The 10,914-nt window shown below is 37.6% G+C and overlaps 1 long non-coding RNA gene across 1 annotated transcript; it reads left to right on the forward strand.

Annotated features, from left to right (window-relative positions):
* Nucleotides 1–1,253: 1,253 nt before the first annotated feature.
* On the forward strand, nucleotides 1,254–10,550 carry LOC145423075 (uncharacterized). Its single transcript, XR_013904188.1, has 2 exons — nucleotides 1,254–1,599; nucleotides 8,790–10,550. It is a non-coding gene; the product is annotated as an uncharacterized LOC145423075 (long non-coding RNA).
* The last annotated feature ends 364 nt before the right edge of the window (nucleotides 10,551–10,914 follow it).

The raw sequence follows: 10,914 nt of genomic DNA on the forward strand, positions 1-10,914 counted from the left end.
GAAAAGAACAAGCTTAACATTTTAAATTGTCTTAGGAAAAGAAAATAACTGGAGAATCTGAGAGGAAACACAAGTGTGGGCCAGACAAAGAACAACTGTTTGAATAGTTATGACATGTGTCTCATATCTGTGCTATAAACATATCAAGAAAGCTAGCAGAGAGCTGAGAACAGCTTAGTTCTGTTACCAATAATGTTGTCAAGCTGTAAGAAGATATTCAAACGCTGGATGAAGCCAAAACAGGTTTTGGACATCCTCGCCATAATCTTGATAACTATTGATTCAAAGTCAGACCAGTGCAGCTGAAACCAAGATGGGAGACTTCAACGAAGCCATAAATATGTGTGGATGGATCCAGCCTAGTAGCTGTGATTGAAAGTCTGTTATGTGAAATATTATGAGGTATTGTGTTGACACAAGAAGAGAAGGAAAAAGTGTTATACTCTATTTGGCTATAGGCTGTGTGTGGCTGCAGACATTATATCTTTATCAATGGATCACCTCATTCACCTTTATGCACTGAGCTGTTAGTAATATCAAAGTAACCTGTTGGTCGTTTTGACAGCAAACTGAGTTGTTTATCATGTTTTGTGGGTTTTGTGTGTAGTGAATTTAGATAGTTGCCTTATTTGTCCTTGGACGTTTGGTCAGATTAATATTTGCTGCTTTTCTTATTTCTCATAACTCTGTTCTTACTGTGTGTTGTTGAGTGCTTTCCTCTTTGAGCTCTATTTTAGCTAGTGATGAGTTTTTGTGGTTCGATATTAGCACCACAGCTCCACGGTGTTCTTGTTGAGAGAGTGGTTCATACAAAAAGACTTGTGTTGACTCACCAGCACACCTTGGTGCTTGTGATTTTCTGTTTCATAACATTTTGTCCTAATTTTTTTCATTTGGTTTCAGTATTTGCATTTGGTTCAAACTCCAAGCATTTTTGTGCAGTTTTAGAACTACAGACCTTTATTTGTTGCTATAATGACGTCTGTGTATTCTAGAAAGTTACTTAATCGTCTGTAAAAATGATGTTTGCATGTGTGTTTGACATATTATGTGAATTAGTTTCCTTAATTATTTTTAAAGATTAATTTGCAAAAACATGACAAACAAGAAACAAATGAAGAAGTAACAAAGCTCATAGGTTAATTATGAATATGCAATTTTCTTTCCAATGAAAAAAGTCGGACATTATTCCAGTTTTCTGGAAACTGTGTAAAAGTTTTGTGCCTTAAAAATATTTTTTGGGCTCATGTTATGCCTTTTGGTCAAAAGTCAGTAGTTAGTGCATAGTCTGATTAAGTTACATAAGCAAAGTGATAAATAAGTTCAAAGTTAAGAAATATTATAAGTGATTCATGCTAAAAACAGTTAAAATGTATGGGTTCGTAATTTGCTCAGAGTGAGACATCGTTATCACAAGTGATCTTTGTATTCTATGTGCGGAAATGGGAGCGAGGGAGCGCTCTGATCATTAACCTATCTTTGACGTATTTTCTCCGTTAATGCCGTGAAAAGTGCTTCGGCAGTATTAAAAGAGTGAACGAGTTCATGTACACGCTAAGAGTGCCCTACACGCTTGTACCTTGGGAAACGTTCGTCTTTGTGAGTATTAATATGTTCAGAGATAACTTTTATATGTGTTTACATGGAGTGAACTGCGATGCTAATGTAACGCACGTGTTAAGCTAGGCTAATCAGTAAGTTTGTCATTAAGATGTGTGTTAGCTAGCAATTTATTTTCATTTTCTGTATGTTTCAGTTACAAATGAGAAATAGCAAGGAGAAGCCTTGAGAGAGATAAGGCTTTAAAGGATCTTCATTAAAAGCAAGAAAGGCAAGCCTTGTGTGGAAGATCTCCTCTATTTTGTTCGCTAGCTGTCTAGCTTCACATGGTCACGTGTCGTGAGGGCAGCATAGCTCACCTATTCTTAATGTGGCCGTTCACACTGACAAATTTGCAGCATTTGTTTTTTTACATCATGTTAAATTTTTCTGATTTTCAAATGCGAATAAACAGATCTGACCAATCAGATCACTGCATTTGGCAGCGGTCTGCCTCCTCAGATGTGGTCCCAACTCTGTTTGCAGGAGCTGCTTCTGCCTTCTGTTGAGAACTGAATGAGTTTCACGGTGCATTATTTGGGGATGAATCGTTCACAAAACGTGTGTGTGTGTAAATGCACTACATGACAAATTCACATTCGAAAAAATGTTGAATTTCATGTTGTTTTTTTCCTCGGTGTGTAATAACCTTAAGAACTTTAATTGGCTCCATCACTTACTTGATGTTTTCTATAAAAAACAGACAGTTAAAAACCATTTACATTTTTTCCAGACATACACTAGGTTGCTCTCACAGATCTAGTAAAAAGGTTACTGGACAGAGCTATTTTTTTGTACATATAAAACCCGCCTATTGATGCATTGCAGTGTGTTTCACTTTGTCTAAAATGTTTTACATGTGTGCGTGGCTCTGTAATTGCATGTCTAAAATACTAAATGGTGATGTTACTGTGCTCATGTGTTGAGTTTCTTTAAGCACCTTAAATAATGAAGACTGAGCTGAGCAGGTGTTTCAACTGAATATTTTATATTTGTGTTTGAGAGAATGAATGTTGAAGAAAGGAAATGGGGAATGCCAAACTGGAGATTAGTGGCTGTAACATTAGCATTGTATATTATAACCTCAATTCCAAAGAATTTGGGATGCTGTGTAAAATGTAAATTAAACCAGAAAAAATGATATTCAAATCACATAAACCCATATTAAAAAGTACAGTTCAGTACCCTCACTCTTCTGCTACAAAGCTAACACTGTTAGATGCAGTTTGTGGTCGAGCATTATCTTGCTGATATATGCAAGGTCGTCCCTGAAAAATGCATTGTACGGATGGGAGCACATGCTGCCCTAAAACCTGCAGATTCCTTTCAGCACTGATTGTGGAAATTTATTTGAGGCTGTATTATATTATTATATACACAGTCACATGCCAATGCATGTTACATTTGGTTTCAGGGAAGGACTATCTTGCGCAAATCAATATTCTGTATTTATATTGACCTCTGCGTTTCTAGGGTATATTGCTAAATTGCTAAACTACCACTCTGATTGATCCTGCATCCTGGGATAGTTACATTTGTGGCCAGATGAATGTAGGCTGTGACAGATCAGCACAGAAACAGATTAATCTGAGGCTCATCGACTGGTTACCAGTCGTTGCCAATCAGCTGAAAACCAACTGATTCCAGCCACTTGCTGATCAATTGGTGCATCGCTAGCATACTGATAACCTCTGCATATGTACCTAAGCACATATGCAAATTTGATTGTCATATAAGGAAAACCATATGTGTTATTAATGTCATGCAGCTTCTGTGCATGCAGGTTGTATAAGAAATCATATATATATAAATATATTAGTATAGTAAAAAAAAAAGGACAAACGTTATCAGCAGCACCTGTGTTTTCCCTGGTTTGGCAAAAATGTGTTCTGTGGAAAAGGTCTGTGCAGATATAAAATATTACTACAGAATGATGTCATTTATTTAAATGCTGTTGCTAAAATTAGGCTTAGTTAGTATTCAAAAGATCTTTGTGCAGATAGGATGATGAAAACACAGCATGGAATCGTTTATTTTTCTTTTTTAGACTCACTCTATTGCTTCTCCACACAATATGAAAGTGGCATGTTGTGTGTGTGCGTGCACTCTTACTTACATGTGTGAAGTGGGTGAGGACAGGGGAACTAATGGTGACTTATTAACATCATAATTCAGCCAGGCAGGACAACTAATCACTGAGACCTCAGATAGACCAGCCACGGGGGGTGATGGATGACGCCCCTGTGTGTGTATGTTTGTGTTGGTGTGTGCTTGTCTCCATGCATGTGTGTGTGAGTGAGTGGCTGTGTGCGTCGGTGATAGATGGCTTGTGCGGGGGTCCTTTCACAGTGAGATGTCTTCTAATCAGTCTTAATGATTGGACTTCATTGATGAGGGGCATCGATGAGAATGGGATTGTAGGTCCTGGGCATGGCGGCAAAACTCTCTGAAACAAGAAACACCCAGCTGATATCCTCTCTACTTCAGGATTTGAAGAAATTATAACAGTAAACAATAAATCCCTATACGTGTGTGTGTGTTTGCATGGGTGCTACTGATTACTGCCGGTGTTCTCCTATGTGTCAGCTTTCTTTAGCTAGCAGATGGCAGGGCTGAAGAAGTTTTCACGAGCAACTCTATAGAGAGGTGTGTGTGGACTTTCCTTCTCCTGTCTTCTCCTCCTCTGTCTGTGTCTCTATCCATCTCTCCCCCTCCTCCCTTTGCGATGCCACTCATCCATCTCAGGCCCAGTCAGGCTGTTTACACTCATTTAGCTCCAACTGAGGTGCAGCAGACCAGCCTGTTTGGTATTTATATCTAAAGAAAGAAAAGGAGTGTAAACAGGATGCAGAAGACTAAAACTGGAAAGAACATGTCCAAGATCTGCAGATAGGCGAGAATGAGATTGCCATCATGGTTTGTGCTCATTTTTAGCCTGCAGTTATTGTAACTAATGCAAGCAATGAAATTACTTTGCCGCGATAATTTAGCACATGTCAGATAGGAGTTATTCATAATATGGACATTTCCCCACCCTTCCCCTCTCTTTCTCTCCATCCCTCAGCAAGTAACCAGGGCCAATGGAAGAAAGGAAGAGACAAACTGAATTAGTGTTCTTTTCATCATCGTGACCAGCGAGTCGTCTGATAACCCTGATCTCATTATGAACACTAATTGTTAAGTTCCCCCTGCTCTCTTCCTCGCTTCCTCAGCATACGCATGTTCAGGACTAAATGCCCATCTCAGTGAGAGGAAGCTTGTGTCTGAGTATTTACTTCCTGCCTGCTAATGGCACCAACTTCAGTTCCAATATCCACTTTTAGCATAATCATTCTGAGCATGGGTAGCATTACAAGAGATTGATGATGCGTTGAATGCAGTCTGGCAAATCTTCCAGCTTTCACATGCAACCATCTGCATCTCAACTCCCGTTCTTGCATGTTTGTTTAAAAATGTAATTGCACGTGTATCATTTATTTAGTTATTTTCATGCTGATTTTTGTATCTGTGTGTGTGTAATGTTGTCATAAGTCGTGATCGAAATAAACCATGTACACAAGTAAGTAATATTATTTCACATGCATATTAGCTGCTGCAGAATACACACAAATACAAATTCACATTCTGGTCCAACTATATGCAGAGTTACACACTGTGCTACAAACTGAACCTTGTTTTGTAGCCTGTTAATATAAAACCACTTGCAATAATCCTGATCATGAGATTTGTTTTCATAATCACATCTTACAGCAGACTAATGGGGCAGACGCGGCAAAGCCTGCCAAAGAATCCACAGGTTTTAAAAGGATTGCACTGTCAGTACATCCAGTGATACATAGCAAAAAAGGGCTGTTAAGAGGTCCTACATCCTACCAGTTTAAGTCATGTTAACGGTAATGGTAGTCTCATATGTTTCCAGAAAATATATTTCAAGTTTCAGCCTATAAAACCGCACCAATTGTTTTTTGCACTCTGCCTGCATACCCTTGGTTTGGATGTCCGATAAAGGTTTAGGTTTAAGATTAAGCACAGGAAGTATAACAAATGGACGTATCTAAAGGCTTTTTTTGCACCTTGCGTATTTCCACCATCGCCATCTTAGCTGCAAAAACACATGACAGGTGTTGGGGTGGGTTCTTTTATTTCCTTCCTCTTTTCTCATCTTCATTATCTTCCTGATTAGCCTTCTCTTTGTATGTATAGTGTCTTCTGTCTGTGCTTTTTTCACATCATGTTCTGCCTGGTAAGCATACTGCGTTTTACTTTTGTCAGCCATAAACAGCTCACTTTTTGTTAACTCAATCTGATTCATGCCTACTGAATTTGGGTTCTCATTTTTGATCTTTATGACAGTCTTCCTGGGTTAGCTGGTAGTTCAGCTGGGACTAGCAGAAGAACCGCTAGTGCTTTCAGCCTTTGGGATCTGTTGCCATCTGTCCATCTTTGGTTGGACAAAGGTTGATCGCTCTAGGCTAATTAGCACTCAGTTGAGAACTGCTTCTCTTCTTCTACAGTGCTTTGTGCTCTTCTCTGCTCCTCCTCTTCTGTTTTACAAACAGTGACAAACAGTCAGAATTCCGACTGAAGAGAAAAACTAACATGGTTTTAATAAATATCTGTATCCACTTTAATTTTTTTTTTATATTTAATTCCACAAACCTTAGATTTGCAGAAGGTTTGTATAGGTAGTCATAATACAGATCAATGTAAATACAGAATATTTATTTGCATTTATTCCCTGATATACTGTGTATATATTAATAACAGTATAATACAACCCCTATTTCAGAAACTTTCCAAAATGTAAATAAATCTGTACGAAGCTGATATAGTGCGGTAGACTGGAACATGGTTAATTAAAGCTCTTTATTAGTGAGGTCATGCTCATGTAATTGGATTAAATGTTAGTAATCACAGGAGGATCGGTACTTGCACTTGGTTTCACAAAACTGGCAAAAGACTGATTTGTGCACAGAGAATTTAACTTATGTGTGCTCAAAACTCTCACGTGTGTAGTAGCTGCTTTGGTGGATTTTTTTCTTTTACATAAAATTCTGTTACAAAATATTCGTGTTCTTGGTTCCGCTAGAAGAAATCCTGAATGTGGGACAAGGGAACATCAGGCATCTTTTGATTATTGGTTTCCTCTATGTTCCTGCTGTGAGTAATGACCATGTGTTTTAATGGGGGTCTTACCAGTGTCCTGCTATTAATTAAAGCTTGATTGGAAGAATAAATTAATCTCACCGTGGTCCGCCCGATCAATAACCCATATGAGGGCTCCATTAAGCACCAAAGGCTGAGCACTCTGCATGTGATGTGTGTGTGTGTTGAAGGCGTTAGGAGAGTCAAATGGTTCTCTTAGATTGCAAGTGATTTTCGCCCCTATTAATCACAACAACCTCATCAAGTCATGGGAGGTTTGTGTAAGCGTGTGAGGCTTCTCCATCCACCTATGCAAGTGTGTTCATGCATCTGTATCTGCTGATTTTAATTTTTCCAACACGTTTAATTTAATTTGGAGTTTTTCATGTAGACTGCAAGGATGGTATTTCACACATGCAAGTCAGAGGAATTTGACATTTTTCACTTGAATCAGTCAAACCTCTGCTATGAACCAAAGGCAAATGGCATTTGCACATTTTAAAGTTCACTCATATGAAATGCTAATCCGGGATCCGGAGTCATTTTTATATGCAGGCCCAACTTGGGCAAAATTATTCAGAGAAACTTTATAAAGATGGCAAATATTGACTCATGATGAAAAAAGTGAGACACGTTATATTCAAAGTGATATCATTTGCAAACCTTATACTCGTGTTAGGGTTTCTCAAAATTATTGAGATTTCTAAATGTAAAGTGAGTGACTGGTATATTAAAGCACATTTTGTATATGCTTACATTGTCGGTTTTTGATTTTTTTTTTAATCAGAAAAAGGGCAATAAAAACATTTACACCGTGACAGGTTTGGGTTTAGGAAAAAAACTTTGTAGTTTATCTATAAATGGAATCACTCTTACAAACTTTGTTGAAATAACTTGGTTATTACTTGTATATTTATATATACATTGTATATTACTTGTATCTGCTATGTCTGTGCATATTTTCTGCAGGTTAGTTATGAAACATGAACAAATTTGAAGTGAAGACTTCATTTATAAAGACTAATTTACACCATTGAGCTTCACTCTAATTTATTATATTATATTTTTAACAGCCACAGAACTGAAGCTGTTAAGCTCAGTTTACATTGTTTATGAATTCATGTGTTCTCAGTAAAGTGTACTTCCAAAAAAATTAAAACAAATTCAGGAAGTTAAACTAAAAACCAAAGAAATTTCATACCGAACTAAATGTGAACCACCACATAATTTGAGACAAATACATGAATGCATGCGCTGTTACATTCGCTCTGAGTACAGTGTTGCTGTTAAAATCTGTTTTCTCACAGATTCACAGAAATACACAAACTTTACACTTTTATTTCTGTGCATCAAAAAGTTAATGGAATTAATGTTATTAGTGGATTAAAATGGGATGCAGCTACTTAGATGCTTTGTACACTGAGTGCTTCTAGCAAGAATGTCAGAACCCAGGAGTCACTCGCACTGGTGCACCCAAATAATTTGTCATATTCACAAACTATAAATATCAGTTGCTTCTGTGAAGAATGTGTCTAGAAGACTGCAGAGGTTGCATTTTTTGTTCACCAATTCTGCTCTTTCCATCCATCTTCACCTGTTTGCTTCTCAGAAGCATTACTGTACTAATACTAATAAGAAAAATCTGAACAAACTTTAACATTGATTTATTTCCCATATGTAATGTATCCAAATTAACATTCGTAATTTGCAAACTTCAGTAGGAGGAAGACAGAACAACTGAATAATGTGGCAAATTGTAACCTTATAGTATAAATGACACAGCTGAGGTAACTGGAGATGAAATATGAAAACTGAAAACTGTTCATTTCTCAGACTGTGACTGATGAACCTTTGCTTGATGTTTTGAGAGATTGCTTGTCTCTCTGCCTCTATTTGAACATTTAATCCTCCTTTCTTTGCCACATATGCTCTAAGTGAGATATTCATTGTGAAATGTACAGTCCTGGTGAGACGTTTACATACATTCATGAATGACATGGCAATTTTGGGCTTTTAATTATTTATTTTAACTGTTTTTTTTCCAGGGTGGAAGGATTGTACAGCTACACTATATTGCCAAAAGTATTCACTCACCCACCCAAAGCATTGAATTAAGATGTTCCAGTCGCTTCAATGGCAACAGGTGCATAAAATCGAGGACCTAGGCATGCAGATTGTTTCTACAAACATTTGTGAAATGTTGGAATTCACATGGGACCGTGATAAGGTGCCACTGGTGCAAAAAGTCCAGTTGTGAAATTTCCCCACTACTATTGGGATTGTATCAAAGAATTGTTCAAAGATATGCACATGTTGGGAAGGTCTCTTGGAGCCATTTATAAACAACTGCAGATTTTAGGTCCATCAGTTCAAACAAGTGTACATAAACAGAAGTTATTTGGATGTGTCACCCAAAAGTTTGGGTCTCCTCCCCAAACCTTCACCCTCAGATGAATGGAAATTAATTATAATGTTCAAGAACAACGCAGGAACCACACAGACTCAACGCTGCCATCAACTGGAAGTTGCTGGAGCACCAACTGTATTGATCAAAGTGAAGCGACTTTCACATCTCCATGCATTAAGAGGGCGTCGAACCAAGAAAGAAGTCCCTGCTACAAAATTGACACCTTCAAGCTTGACTGAATTTGTAGCTGTCCACATGGACAAGCCAAATGTCTTTTGATGAAAACTTTACGCTCAGACGAAACAAAGATTGAGCTAGTTGGTGACAATGACAAACGTTATGTTTGGAGGAGTAACGATAAGACTTTTAAAGGGAACACTAACAGCTTTCGAGCATGGTTGAGTTAGCATTTTGCTCTGGGGCCTTGACTACCTCCAAAGTCTTCAAGATCACCTCAAATCAACAACTAAACCACTAAAACTTAGAAACAATTGGATGTTCAAACAGGACAATGATCCCAAAGACAAATCAAAACGGGTCTTAGAATCGATAAAGCGGGCTAACATTAATCCTCTGAAATATCCGACCTCAACCCTATTCAAAATTCATGGACGATGATGAGTCTCTGCCACGAAATCAATAATGGGCATCAGTACCCATTACTCTTAAAGCAATAACTGAACAACAAAAATGACCATAACTACTCAACGTAGAAAAGAACTTTGAAAAGGTCTAAAACGGGATAACTCCATACTTTATGAACTCTTTATATAATAGAATAAGGAAACACAATAGATAAGCTGTATAAACATTTGATAATAAAATATACAGTCAATGTGATATTAGTATTTCATTTATTTTGTGTAGCTCTTACAGGTTTACAGGTATTTCTGAGTAAACATGGATTTTCATTGAGTTCTTATACAATATTTGATCATTTTAAATAGCAGATATTTACTGTTACACAAATTTATGCAGTATCTGTCTTATGCTCTGTGTCTTGTCTTTGTAGACACACACACACATGCGCACGCGCACACACACACACCACGTAAGTCTAATTTTAATATGCACTGGACTGTTTCACCATGAAAGCTTTCACAGATTGGGGCTAGTTAGACAGCAACACAAACCCCGAGCAAACAGGAGTGAGTGCTTGTGAATGCACTCTTTGTCATGGACTGTTGCAACGCTTGTTAGTCTAGTAAATTGTTTGTCTTGCTAATGATTCATTTGTTGTAATAGATGTTTTCCTTGCAGCCCAAAACGATGAATAATCAAAACCTCTCTTTAGTTTCTTTACCGCATCATAAATATGCACTCTCGTCATTCTGCTCTGCATCACATTGCATTTCAGCCATATTTACACCAATTTCTTACATAAAGGTGTCAAAAATGATATTTTCATGTTTTGTTTCCCATTTTGTTTTGTGTCTGTGTGAACATTGATGGTATTGTGTGGCTTTCACGCTTTAATGGAAAACCTTGCTTGGTTCCCACTACCTCATTATTTGATACACCAGATGAGAAATAGCTTTATGATTCTGATTAATAGTGTTAGCCAGAGTTCATTGTTTCCGCCAGTCAGCCGAACAACTTCATATCAGTCCTACTAATGCGTTTGAAACACCAGTGCTGTGTGTTTAATAATATTGCTGTTAGAAAAGCCATTTGTTCTCATTTGAACAGCAAGTCTCATTTGGTTGGATGGAGTAGCACTCCACCTCACCAATCCTCCTGACACTACGGGGAATAGCAGGCAA

Source organism: Astatotilapia calliptera, chromosome 20 (genome assembly GCF_964374335.1).
Source record: "Astatotilapia calliptera chromosome 20, fAstCal68.1, whole genome shotgun sequence".
Taxonomy (NCBI): Eukaryota; Metazoa; Chordata; class Actinopteri; order Cichliformes; family Cichlidae; genus Astatotilapia; species Astatotilapia calliptera.